Raw genomic sequence first — 15348 nt, 5'->3', positions numbered from 1 at the left:
AAGAGTGAACAGTCGAAGCTAGTGTTATCATCCGTCAACTGGGTACTCTCTCTATTACTGTACTTAGGGAACAAATAAAATAATTATGCGCATCCAGTGAGTTCGAGTTAATCAACCCCGCAAGCAGGGGTAAACTACCCCTAGAGTTCTACTATATGGAACTCTTGATGGAAGCAATCCCATAAACATTATAAGAATATACATTATTATAAAAACCCTGTTGTTCATCTGCTAAACTTATCCTCTGATTCATGAGTTCTTCTAAAATTTCAGTTGTAAGTTAGGGTAGTCAAGTTTATACCTCTGTAGTTTTCTGACTGTTTTATCTCCTTTTTTGCGAATTAGTTCGCTCGTTCTCAATTTTTCCGATATTTTATAATTTTATTAAATAATGTTGTTAATTGTCATTGCTGCTCCACAATATTTCAGTAATTCGTTTGTTATCACGTCTTTACCTGCTGCTTTTCTGTTCTTCAGCTATCCAACTATTTTACGAACTCTTTGTATATTTATGTTAAGTTCTTTATTTATGGTCATTTCTGATGTATCCTGTTCTAGCGTCGTTTGTTCTGCCTCTGTATAGATCTTTTTAGGTGTCAATCCATGTATCATTTTCTATGTGTTTTGGTTCTATTAGTTCCTTTGCCTCCGTTCTTTAACCTCTTATAAAGCGCCTATTTTCTTTTGTAGACCATAAAAATCATTTTCCATTTCTTTCGAACAGCGTACCCAGTGATAATTTTTTATTTTTCTTACAAGTGCATATGTCTCGTTTCTTATTGCCTTGTAATTATACACAAATCCTTTTTGTACTACCACTGATTTCAAAAACATCATTTTATAGTACCCGCAAAATAAATCACGGCCACCGCCTTCCACCATCGACAGATCCGTGTACCTGATCCGTTTTCCGAGAATTCTATCAATAACAACCTTTTCTCCTTTTATTACCCCCTCATTACCAATGCACATACCCTAGTTGTTCAAATTTTAGGGTAGCTCTGCACTTTGCAGCTTTCTCATTAGTAGTCGTAGTTCTCTGTTAGTAGATGTAGATTAGTACTTTCGTCACAAACAGTAGAAGAGGTTGTTCTTGCGAATTGTGCGTTGAGTGCCAACGGAAAGTTTAATATGTAATGAATATGCCACTATTTTCCGTGAGATTTTACTGTACTTTCTTTGTATTTGATAGCAGTACGGTGGAATCTCACGGTGATTATTTGTGTAAATGCTCCAGGAGGAAGATTTTCTTTTAAAATGCTATATACTTATCTACGCATTTTGGTGTGTATTTTGTGTTTTTTGATAATTAAAAGGTTTTGAAACTATTTTTTTGTGGAATGTCTAAGTTAAATATGTAATGAAACTTACATTTTCTAATTGTGTTTGACGTTTCAATTTCCACTCCGGAAATCGTTTTCAAAAAAGATTATGTTAAATTATAGAATTGTTATTATAACCTATAGTAGGTTTGGCCCTTTTTTATAAATATAATCAAAGAATATAGACGCTTATTAGGGCTTAAATAATTATATTATTAAGCGTCTATCTTCTTTGATATAATTAAACAACTACAGGTTATAATAACAACTCCATAATTTAAAGTAATCTTTATTGAAAACGATTTCCGGAGTGGAAACCAGTGAGTGGAAAACGTCAATTTGTTTCATTACAGTCAATTGTGGCTTAATCCCATATAAACATAATATTAAATCATCATTATTTCGTTAATTGTGACATCTAAGCGTAGAATGGTAAAATATTTTTGACAATTATTTTCAATTTGAAGATGGAAATGATAAACTAAGATATTAGAATTTCTGGAGCAAATATTGTATTACATGAAAAACAATCATCTATTTCTTAATTTTCGCAAATATAATTTGATTTTAATTTTAATTGCCGGTGTTGACGGTATCGAAATTTTTCCTATACTCCATTTTACGAATATACGACTGTTTTAAATTCGCTTTAACCCTTTCAGTCACTGTGTCGTCAATTGACGACACAAGAATTTTAACTTCGGAAGTTTTGAAAACAAAGTTTTCAGTGTTTTATTGTTACACAATTTTAACTTCGTTTAAGTAAATATTACAGTTAGTCACAATTTTGTCAATTAACAACATCAAAAACGAGCCCTATTTTATTTAAAAAAATGCTAATATTCCTACCAAAAGACATTACCTTACAAAAGAGTACCATAACTGGGAATAATTTGGAATTATTAACAAAATATATTTCATTACACTAAAAAAAAGCGTGACCGAAAGGGTTAAGGTATCGATTTAAATGGTCCAATGTGCTGAATTGTACAATAGTAAATTCTCATCATTTTTAAAGTACTGTTATGACAGATATAAACCTTAGATTTAAATATGAAGTTATGATATAATTATAGAGTTAATTATAGAACAGTAATTCAGATTTTGAAGTATATAATTACTATCATTGAGTTTAGTATTGTAAACAAGTTGGTTTTTGAATTAAGTCATTTAATCGAAGTGTAACAATACTTAAGTGATCAAATAGTGTAATTTATTTAGTCGAATATTCAATTAGTATTAAAAAAACAAAAAAACTTACTTATTCTCCTAATCTCCTAAAACTATCATCAACGATCAGATTCATAGCCGTAATCAGTCGGCGATATATGAAACTGTATATAAATTTTCGTTACTATTTAATATCTGTAACGACTTGTTACTTTAACTATCAATAGCCGGTATGTTATACCCGTTACTTTCGGAACTTTTAAGAGTACATCCACTCAAAGCAAACAAATATTTAAAACTAACAAAGTGAAATATTAGATTCTTTTTCTGGTTTCTGAACCATCGATCTGCCAATTTCTTTTCATTTATATTAAAAATAGTATATTTCTTTTTATTACAGTTGTAGTACCTAATAAAGTAATACAATAGTGTAATATCAAAGAAACCCGACACGCCTCTTTGGTGTTTACATTTCACGGAAAGCTTACCCAAATGTCTGTCATTATATTTATTTATAGTAGCGTTTGTGTAAAATTTTTTGTTATTTTCGGATTAAATTTCACAATAAATTTTGCGTCTATCTGAATATCTATTAACTGAAATAATTTTAGTTTAGATGTCATACTAGTAGATCCTTTTTATTGGAATAATGATTAGACCAATTTACCTTCATACTTCTACTTGCACAGTAAAATATTCGTTGTCGAAGTAATCCAAAACAGTCGTATATTCGTGGAATATCTGACCAATGGTGGCTAATGATAATTTTATTCAGGGGCGTCAATTTTAGAAAACAAATCAAATCGATGCAATCAGCATCAAATAGATGACATTTAAAAGCAAAACGATGCCTTATTTCAAATATATTCATCATCATAAGTGGCTCGACAATCCGTTGTGGATCTTGGCCTGCTCACAAAGAAGTCGCCACTCCTGTCGATTCCTGGCAACTTCCCTCCATCTTCTAACCCCTAGAATCTGTAGGTCTTCTTCCACATCATCAATCCATCTCATTCGTGGTCGTCCTCTGCTTCTTGTGCCCTCTGGTTGTGAAAATGTTAATCTCTTCGTGTATTCGTGATCTGACATCCTAGCAATGTGTCCAGCCCATCTAAGTCTCTGCACTTTAACGAATTTCACAATATCTGGATCGGTGTATAACTGATACAGTTCAAAGTTGTATCTTCGACGCCATAGCCCATTTTCATTTACGGCCCCAAAAATCTTTCTAAGAATTTTTCTCTCAAAAATACCAAGAAGTCTTTTATCATTTTGAGATAAGATCCACGTTTCAGCCCCATATATCAAAACTGGTCTTATTAAGGTCCTGTATATATTAAGCTTTAGTGCACGTTTATATTTTTATTTTTTAAATGTCTCTGGAGGCCGTGAACAGTTCTGTTTGCTATTGCTATGCGTCTTTTTATTTCGTCGCTTGTCGTGTTTGTTGCGTTTACTAGCGATCCAAGATATGTAAATTCGTTGACTTGCTCAAAGGTATGGTTGTTAATTTGAATTCTTTGTTGGATATTTCGAGGGTTTTTAGAAACCAACATATATTTGGTTTTTTCCTCGTTTACCACAAGTCCTAATTCACTTGCTGCGTCCGCAAGCCTTGTAAAACACTGCACCATGTCTCTCATACTTCTGCCCACTATAACTATATCGTCAGCGAATGCGAGAATTTGCGTCGATCTATTAAAAATAGTTCCATTCATTCTAATATTTAATTGTCTGATTGCCTTTTCCAAGGCAATATTAAAGAGCAGACACGCCAACGCGTCTCCCTGTCTTAGACCATTATTAATGTCAAAGAACGTAGAGTTTTCTCCTTCAATGCTAACAGAGTAATGCCTCTATAGTTCTTACACTCCAGTTGATCCCCCTTTTTATGCAATGGACATATTATTCCCTTCAGCCACTCTTCTGGTACCCATTCATTCTGCCATATAAGTACTATTAGTTTATGGATTGCTGCAAAAAGTTGATCACCACCTTTTTTATACATTTCCGAACAGATGTCATCGATTCCTGGGGCTTTATTGTCTTTGAGTTTTAGGATCGCATCTGACACTTCTCTTCTTGTTGGGTCTTCACTGTGTAGTTGACGTTGTATATTTTGTTCATTTTCTATATTGTACTCTCCTTCAATATCGTTTATATTTAGATGTTCGCTGAAATGTTCTGCCCATCTGTTAAGAACTGAGTTTTTATCATGTAGAATTTCACCGTTAGTGTCTTTACAAATTTTTAATCGTGGTTTAAATTCTCGACGGCTAATATTTAAGGATTTGTATTTCCTCGTTTCATTTTTTCGAATAAACTTTGTATCTCACTGAGAGTGTTCTGTTCGTATTCCCTCTTCTTACGTCGATGGATACGTTTTCCCTCTCTTCTAAGACGTCTATACTCTTCTTTTTTTCTCCGTGTACAACCTGCGTCAATGGTTTTTTGATATGCTGCGTTCTTTCTATTTGTGGCCATTTCGCACTCATGTTCAAACCAATGATTTCTTTTTTCTGACTTGGTTTTGCCCAATATTTCAACGCCGGTATGTTATACCCGTTACTTTCGGAACTTTTAAGAGTACATCCACTCAAAGCAAACAAATATTTAAAACTAACAAAGTGAAATATTAGATTCTTTTTCTGGTTTCTGAACCATCGATCTGCCAATTTCTTTTCATTTATATTAAAAATAGTATATTTCTTTTTATTACAGTTGTAGTACCTAATAAAGTAATACAATAGTGTAATATCAAAGAAACCCGACACGCCTCTTTGGTGTTTACATTTCACGGAAAGCTTACCCAAATGTCTGTCATTATATTTATTTATAGTAGCGTTTGTGTAAAATTTTTTGTTATTTTCGGATTAAATTTCACAATAAATTTTGCGTCTATCTGAACATCTATTAACTGAAATAATTTTAGTTTAGATGTCATACTAGTAGATCCTTTTTATTGGAATAATGATTAGACCAATTTACCTTCATACTTCTACTTGCACAGTAAAATATTCGTTGTCGAAGTAATCCAAAACAGTCGTATATTCGTGGAATATCTGACCAATGGTGGCTAATGATAATTTTATTCAGGGGCGTCAATTTTAGAAAACAAATCAAATCGATGCAATCAGCATCAAATAGATGACATTTAAAAGCAAAACGATGCCTTATTTCAAATATATTATCACAAGTTTATCTCGCAGATAAATTCAAATTGTCCTCATTTCTTACCCGTCTCTTCGATCCTCTCGATTCCTGTATATTATCCCTTACAGAGGGTAGGCTGTTTCTTATGTTAACAACTATTTTTTCAAAACTGTCATTAGCAGATTGAAATTTCACAAAGTCCAATTCAATTTTCTATACTTAAATAAGGTTAAATAATGTGGCAACAGCATTATTTTGTATAAGAAACCAGTACTGGAATGTACGATCATTAAACCATTTGACAAAACTGGCGGCTTAAACTTCGTCTCCGTGTTATATATTTTAGGACACTAGGACAGCTTGACATCGCATTTTGCAATAATTTGGTTTTTCAATAGTTTGTTAAAACTTAACTTTATCAACACAAAAAAAATGATATAGTAGGTACATATCTACTCGTAATAGTACTTAACAAATAGAATGTTAACTTTTATCTAGGAGCTGATTTCTAAACGTCCATATAATCTTTTAAGCTCTGTGTCAGTATAACGATATGTTGCGAAAATATTCTAGTTTATGTACAATCTCTAATAGAGATTGCAACTTAAAAGCAACTGATGTCTCAGAAAGTACGGTAAAAATGGTAATTAGTCCTTCAGTAAGCTCGCCAGTTTTATAACATGCAAGGTTGGGTGCGGACTCAGAGTCCACACTTATTTATGATCTTATTTTATTTGAACTAAAAATAATTATGTGAAAAAATGTGTTTCTTTTAATTAAAATTATAGAAAATGAGTCAATAACAAAAACGAAAGAAGAAAGATATATTTCATATAGAAATATGAACAAACAAAGGTAAATTTTAACAAAGGAAATTCTAAAAACAGTAATTTTTACAAAAAGTGACTGAAAACAACTTATTTTCCATAGCAGTCATTGCATATAAAATTGGCATGTTCCAAACACATAAATTTGTGGCATCTTTACAAAAATATTTCGTAGGTCTATTTTTCTTACGGTCGTAATATTTACATCTGCCTTTTTGGGGAAAAGATATATTTGGTTGTTGTTGTTCTTCTTGAAAACCACAAATTTCCCTAATTCTTAGTTTCAAAGTTGTTGGTAATGAGATGATTGTGCGCAAATGATCTTGAAGTAACGCAAAACCGAGATCTCGTAAAAATGTTCGTCTTACGATGGTCTTCTCTTCAGTATTATTTGCATAATAAACAACTTGACTGTTGATTCCAGCAACATTCAGACAAGCATAAAAAACTAGCATTTACCACCTTCTTGTAGTTCTTGCGGTCAGGCGCGCGCCGACTGATACTCCACATCAATCAAAAACAAGGTATACGTTATCATCACTTCAAGCCGTGCCTTGGTACTAATGATGAATCGAATCGATCAATGCAGGAAGCTAGAAAACGTTGCAGGGTGGGAGAAACAAATTAAGGCGAGTTATACACGAAAATACAAAAGTGCCGAGTCAAGGTGAAAACAAAGAAAGAAATTGTAACTGGTAAACTATCTACTTGTAGAAAAATTGTGAAGAAATTAGGATTTCGATGGAAAAAGGTAGAAGGTAACAGAAACATTTTGTGGAACTTGTGGAAAAACTGACATAAGAATCAAAAGAACAATAAGAATATATTTATTTATTCATGAACACTATTATAAATAATTTTAAAATATTTCACAAATATTGTAAATTGTAAATAGTGATGAATTACATACATAATTCCCACACAGTTCCAAAAAGGTTGGGATGAATGACAATACATGTGCTTAAAATCTCTGTATCTCAAGGGTAACGACTGATTATTTTACATTGTGGTGGTAAAAATAGATTTGTCGAAAACGCTGCTCCCATTTTCAAATCCGTACTAAAAACTGGTAATTATCATGACTAAATCACCACGATTGTATGAAATGGTGGAAAGAAAAACTTCTTCCCAATTTACATTCCAATTCTGTTTTAGTAATAATGTAACTGTTGAAAAATGTGCTAAATCAGCGTCGAAAAAAGATGTCAAGAGAAAATGGCAACAGAAAGGAATACATTTTTTGAGGAAAGTGAAACAAAACTGGAGTTCTACAATCAGATACTCTGTGCTAAACATAAAAACCCTGTGTATGCTTGAAACTAATTACTAGAAGATTACAACCACTTGGTTTTACGTTTACCACCATATCATCCGGAACTTAACCCGATTGAAAAGATATGGGACATTTTAAAAAAATGAAGCAGCAGCACAGAAAAAAAGAAACACAACTTTTAAATTAGAAGATGTTCAAGAGATAACACCAGGATGAAATGCCAGAAATATGGCAAATACTTGCAATCATTTAAAAAAAAATGAAGAAGAATATTTCAGCCGAGAATTAATTATGGATAAAGCGCATGAATTTATCATAAATTTAGAAGACGATAGCGAGTCTGAAATAGAACTTTCTAATAGCGACGACAACGACAACAAAGACCTATAATTGGATTCATTTTGTTGAATTTCAAATCAGTTTCACTTGAGTTTCATCAGTAGATGGTGCGTTATCCTTTGAAGTTAAGAAATCCAGGAATAACACTGTGTGAATCCCAGGAACAACTCGGCGAGAGAAGACAATTCTCCCTATTTTCGATTTCCGTGTGCGAATTATAATTCAAAATCCTATTCTGTTTCTATTGTTGTGAATTTATTAATTGTTAAGTCTTTAATTTATAATGTCTTTATCAAAAGGTTCTTATCTAAATTTATTAAAAAGCACAATAACTGATATTAATTTATTTATCACTAAATATACATAATTTATTAAAAGGCGAGCGTAACAATAAATATCGCGAGCGCGAATCTTCTTTATTAACTGTTTTCAAAATAAAAGTTCCCTCATATTTATACGAAAACAGCTGCTCTAGAACTCCATGGATGTTGACCTCAATTTACCTGGTTTCGCCTCGAATGGACAGGCCTAATTCCGGAAGATTCGAATGGAACCAGTTTTTTTATTACTTGGAGTTTATGCCAGCTGGTCGAAAGGTCTCGTATAATCTAAAACATATTAGTGAATAAAAACATGTTTACAGGTTAAAACTATGACTCATATTTTTACGTAACATTGCCCCCCTCTCAAAAGATGGTTCCTCCTGGAACCTTGTCGGGACTAGAACTGGAACGGTATGCTGGTATCGGCAACTGGACCCTCTTTTACAACTTCCGGTTGTATAAAAATGACAAGGGACGGTTTTCTCTCCGCACCAGTAACTATGCGGATTGCAACAGACTAACACCTGGACTTCGGTGTCTTTAAAGATCTCCTCCACCATATTTCGGATAACCCTCCAATCTAATTGGCGGCACTCCAACTTTGGCATGGCTAACTTTTGCACGTCGGACTCTAGTACGTGCCCTCTCAATTGAAGTAAGGCTTCCCATACATCTCGGTAGGTAGGTTGGTCACGGGCAGTGTCTTTTGTTACCAGGTAGAAAAGGTAACGTGATGCATCTTGGAGTTTCAAGGTTTTACCGGGAGCTGGCACTTGGCATTGAAGTTCTGCAACTCGACCAAACTTCCTTCGAAAGACGGATGCCAACCCTGGTGCGTCTTTGATACTGGCCGGGATGGTAAGGGCCAGCGAGTGGTCATCGGGGAGCGCGAGTAGATCTTGCTTTTCTTCAGTGGTAACACCATGTCTTGCTTTACCGGTACCTCCATAGGCACCCATGAATTCCTCAAACGTGAGGTCAGACACATCTTGGACTTGGTTTACTTCCACTTCTTTATCTACGTCGTGGTCACCTTCAAAAGATGCCAACCGGTTATGGTGTACTATCATCGGCTTTCCCCTCGGAATCTTGCTTATTCGGTAGATGACATCGTTGATCTTCTCCATGATGAGGTATGGACCTTCCCAAGACTGCTGCAATTTGGGAGAACAACCTTTTCGCTTCTTGGGATTATACAGCCATACTTTGTCGTTCTTCTTAAAGCAACCCTTTTCGGCTTGTGTATCGTACCGTTTCTTCATTCGGTCGCTAGCGATCTGAAGGTGGGAACGGACCAACTCATGTACATCGTCCATTCTTCTTCGTAATTCGATCACATAACCTTCACCTGCTACATCTTCTCCAGGTCGACACCCAAATTCTAGATCACAAGGTAGTCGCATTTCGCGTCCGAATAGGACTCTGGCTGGTGTCTGGCCCGTTGATTCGTTAACAGCAGATCTCTTTTCGCCTGTGGTAATCGTCGAGCTGTTTGACGAATTGGCTTAGCATTATCAGTATCAATTTTATGCTTAACAACGGTAGTTCTTCCCGTCTTTCCTCCTTTCGGTACGAAAATATCACGATACTGCCGAAGAAATTCCCTTAATTTCCTTTTCTCCATCTGATTTAGAGACTGTCCTGCAACTGCAACCATTTGGTCGAATTTGTCGTTGGAATTATCAGATGTTGTCGCATGACGGATTATGGATGTCACAGGTACACAAGTTCCTACTTTTGTCTCTTTCTTTATGGTCACTGGGTAGTCATTGACATTGATAAGCCTCACAGGAATTTCCTTAGCCAAAGTCACCAATTCCTTTCCAATTATGATTCCACGGCCAACCTCATCGTCGTGGTTCCAAGGCTCCATCATAACAGGTCTCCCTTCGTCCACAATTCCCTGTAGCCGCGCTACTATGATCGTTTCACTTCTCGCAGGCACGACTGTATCTTCTTTAATGGCTGCTTGCACAGTTTTGTCATTATGTGGATGGAGAAATACTTCCTCGTTGCCAACTTTGATTACCTTATTCTTAAAATCCAATTGGAATCCATGCATATTCATTACGTCGATTCCTAATATAACATCCTCTTCGATGTCAGCAACTATAACAGTATGGACAAACTTTTCTGCTCCAATTCCCAATTGTACCTGGATTTCTCCATGAATGTTGGCATTTTCACCTGTAGCGGTCCGAAGTCGCAACCTCGTTGGTAACAGTTTCTTTCGGCTGTTTATAACTGTCGGACGTATAATGGTTCTGGTCGCTCCGGTATCCACCAACAACGTATGCTTTTTACCATTTATGTCTCCATCTACATATACACTATCTTCACGACATTTCAAAGAAGCTATTAGTATGAGAGGGTCTTTGGAAAAGTTCTGGGTCGAAGCTGCCCCTCTAAGGCTGACCCGTTCTAGTTTTCCTGATGGTGAGTTTCTTGATTTGCGTCGTACCTAGGGTGTTTACAGGAGCTTCGTACGTGTCCTATTTCGCCACAATTCCAGCATCTAATGGTCTTCGTTTTCTTATATGTCATGCTTTTCATCATATTAACGAGCTGGTCAAGTTTATCTTCATCTCCTTCCTCTTTTACAGTCCTAACTTTACTGTACCCACCAGAGGCCTGCGTAGCTGACTCGTATTCGAGGGCGGCGGATAAGACATCAACCAGCGTCTTGTGACGAGCTAATCGTAGTGTTCTCTGCATTTCATGATCACGAAGACCATCAATAAACGTTTGAACGGCCAATTTTTCCATCATGTCTTCGGGAGCTGTTGGATAAGCATATCGTACTAATCTGGCAATATCTACCTCATATTCTTGAAGAGCCTCATCTTTCTTCTGTCTACGATTTTTAAGCTGCGACTGATATACATGCTCCAAATGTTCGTGGCCATATCGCATATTTAACCTCTTCTTCAGTTGTTCGAAATCATCGGTCTCCTCTACGGCTATGGTCTGAAGCACATCTAAGGCATCTCCTCGAAGAGCGATAGTCAGGTTTACCGCCTTTTCTTTTTCAGACCATCCATTTGCTCTTGCGGCTGATTCGAACTGTTTCATGTAGTTGTTCCATGATGATTTTCCGTCGAAAGTTGGGACTTTAACATGAATAGAACCTCCACTTCCTTCAAATTTCGGCCGTCTCTCCAACTTACATTTCGTCTCGTCTTCTTTTATCTCCACTGTAATTGGATTGTTTCCTCTCTCTGCCGTCCCTGTTTCCTCCAGCTTCTTTTCCATCTCTTTCCATATCTTTTCTTCGAAGGCCAACATATCGGCAGCAACTTGTTTTTTTAACGAAGATATTCTATCGTCCAGGGCAGACATCTCAGAAGTGACTTTAGAGATTTCCGAAGAGATGTTAGCAGAGACTTTGCTTTCCAGCGAAGAAATCTCGTTAGAAACTTTGTCTTCCAACGAAGCGATGTCGCCGGAAACTTTGTTCTCTAATGATGCGATGTCACCAGAAACTTTCGAAATCGACGAGAGGACAGCATCATGTTTGTCTTCAAATATATAAGTCTCTGGATCTAGTCCTTCTTCTAGCAAAGCGTTCTTTAGTCGTTGGACTAACTCAGCCTTTTTTCCGGTAGAAGCTAATTCTCTGTCTTCTAGATGTCTTCTTAAATTAGTCACTGTCAGCTCATAAATCGTCGTCATTTTCACAATTTATTTTATATCCACTTGTATTATTATTATAAGTCTAATTTATGTTCGATCCACTTCTGGCACCATTTGTTGTGAATTTATTAATTGTTAAGTCTTTAATTTATAATGTCTTTATCAAAAGGTTCTTATCTAAATTTATTAAAAAGCACAATAACTGATATTAATTTATTTATCACTAAATATACATAATTTATTAAAAGGCGAGCGTAACAATAAATATCGCGAGCGCGAATCTTCTTTATTAACTGTTTTCAAAATAAAAGTTCCCTCATATTTATACGAAAACAGCTGCTCTAGAACTCCATGGATGTTGACCTCAATTTACCTGGTTTCGCCTCGAATGGACAGGCCTAATTCCGGAAGATTCGAATGGAACCAGTTTTTTTATTACTTGGAGTTTATGCCAACTGGTCGAAAGGTCTCGTATAATCTAAAACATATTAGTGAATAAAAACATGTTTACAGGTTAAATCTATGACTCATATTTTTACGTAACACTATCATACGTTGAGTTGTTATTTATTTTCCCTCTAAGATTTTTTCAGTTGTCAAAGGTTTATTTAAAATCTAAATTTGAGCAATGTAAATAGGTAAACAAATTGTAAATATTTTACATAAACATTATTATAAAGAGTAATGTTTTAAAGAGAAATATGAAAATTAAACAATCTTTAAGTATAAATAGTGGGATACCAATATTAAAAATAACCTGTCTTATTAATATGTTTTCCTTCTCGACCAGTAGCCATTCGAGTTATCTATCGAGTTACACCAACTATTTACCCATGAATAGAAACACATCTGAAATCAAGGTGTGAAGATTTATTGTCCAGCATTCAGAGCAACGGCAGAGATTGGACGAGTAGCATAATCACTGAACTTGAGACTTGGATATTTCATTATGACTCTACGACCAGTAAACAAAGTCAATATCTGATGGAAATGGATCGGGAGCGACCAACGAAAGCAAGAATGTCCAAGTTGCGACTTAAGGCCATCTTGATAGTTTTTTTTTTTTTAGATATCTGAGGCATCATTAGACACTTGCATTTTGAAGTCGTAAACCGGTTGCTAGTATGCATTTTCGGTATACACTTGCTTGAACCACAAAACTGCCGCGCCGGTCCATTCCTCGTTCATTATGCAAGAGTTTTTGACGAAGAAAGACATTCCAACATTGCTGTAACCATGATCTATCCTCCTATAACATTTTCTTATTCCTTAAGATGCAGCTGCACCCAAGCGAACTGTGATGCGGCCTAGAGGAGGTACGGGAATCTATGACCGCGGTTCTGAAAGAAAGAGTGCTTCCAATCGAGGGAGCATGTTGTGTAAAGGTGTATTATTGTTGTGTAAAGGTCGGTAATAAAATTTTACGCATAAAATATTTTCTTGTAGTTTATTGGCAAATTCTCGTAACTTAATTGTCACACCTCGTAAATATTGTTACGTTTTTCTTTGGGTTCAGAGATTAAGAGAAGCCAACGTGGTTTAACTAACTTTATTTCAACTCCAAAAACAAACTCATTAAATTACCATCATTAGAATTGATAATACCACAAAGTATCATCAATTCTAATTAAATGAATAATTATCGCTTATAATTCACACGGATATGTTGTCCAGAACTACATGTTCTGTAACTTTAGGCGTCGTTTACTGCGAGTCGAGAACTTCTCCGCATCGATCGAAATGGCTAGTAAAACATTCAACGGTTCGGATGTGGAATATACTACTACTACTATCGGTTTACAGCGTTCTCCGACGCCTTCCGACTCCTAACCGCCATTCTTCTCTATTTAAGCATAGGCCTGGAGGGATTTCTCTTTCCTCTAGTTCTTTTTCAATCCCCTCTCTCCAGCTTCTTCTCGGCCTTCCTCTTTTCCTTCTCCCTTGTGGTGTCCACGTCAAAATCTGTTTCGGAATCCTGTCATCTGGCATTCTCTGTACATGGCCGTACCATATTAACTGTTTTGTTTTTATGTCATCAACTATTGTATGCTTGATTCCCATCATTTCTCATATTCTCTGATTTGGTATCCGATCTCTTCTTGATTTGCCTGCTGCTCTTCTCCAGAAGTTCATTTCTGTTGCTAGTAACAGTTTCTCTGTTCTTTGTTTCATTGGCCAAACTTCACTGCCATATGTGATTACACTTTTAAATATGGTGTTGTATATGAGTTGTTTGTTCGCTTTAGATATTGTTTGGTCCCACAGAATGCCGTTGATCATTGATATGACTTTTCTACCCTGTATGTTTCTGTCTTTTATAGCAGCATCGAGTGTTCCATCTTGAGTTATCTTCATACCCAGGTACTTGTATTCATCACAGTGTCTAATTTCTACCCCATCGTCTAATATAATGGACTGCTTTGTCCTTCCAATACACATGGTTTCAGTTTTCTTAATGTTGACTTCGAGACCCCATTTGTTATATTCTTCTATTAGCTTCCGAGGCATGTAACTCAAGTCGTCATGATCCTGAGCAATCAGTATTTGGTCATCAGCGAAACATAAGGTGTACATTGTAGTCTCGTCATTGAGAGGGATTCCCATGCCATTACATTTTCTTTTCTATAGCTTGAGTGCTTGTTCCAGATAAATTTTGAAAAAGGTAGGCGAAATACAGCAACCCTGCTTTAGTCCTTTCGTGACCTTAAATCCCTCAGATATCCTTGATCCAGTTTTAATTTTTGCAGTCGTTCCATTATACAGACTTTGGACTGCTTTGATAAGACCATGCTTAATGTTGGTTTGCTGCAGTGGCGGCTGGTGTGGTAAAATTTTGGGTAGGCCAAGCCAGCAAATTATATATAGCTATGTGTAATCAGTGGCGGATTCAGAGGGAGAGGTCATGGGGTCATGATCATCCCCCTCCCGTTAAACATATTTGAAAACCCACTTATCCTATTGGTGGTAAGATTAAAAGTGACCTTGCATCAGAGAAAAGTAATCACCCTCAAGATCCATGACCTCTCCAAAAAAATTTCTGTAGCCGCCAGTGTGCGTAATACATATTTTTTTTGTGGGAGAGTTGCAATTGTGTTGTTTGTTTCTAAGGTTTGTTTAAAAATATGTTACAATTATATATTATGTTACATATTTTTTTATCATAATTTAAAAGGAAATGTATATTACAATTCGATAATTACGTTACAAGTGACAACGATGGTGGCCGTAGGCCCGATCGTCTGGTGCCTAAACAGCAAGCATAAACACGACAATATAAATCGTTCTCCGGTAAGCTACTTAACTTCAAA

The sequence above is a fragment of the Diabrotica undecimpunctata genome, chromosome 5 (assembly GCF_040954645.1).
Source record: "Diabrotica undecimpunctata isolate CICGRU chromosome 5, icDiaUnde3, whole genome shotgun sequence".
In the NCBI taxonomy this organism is placed as follows: Eukaryota; Metazoa; Arthropoda; class Insecta; order Coleoptera; family Chrysomelidae; genus Diabrotica; species Diabrotica undecimpunctata.
Note: the sequence above shows the minus strand (reverse complement) of the source record.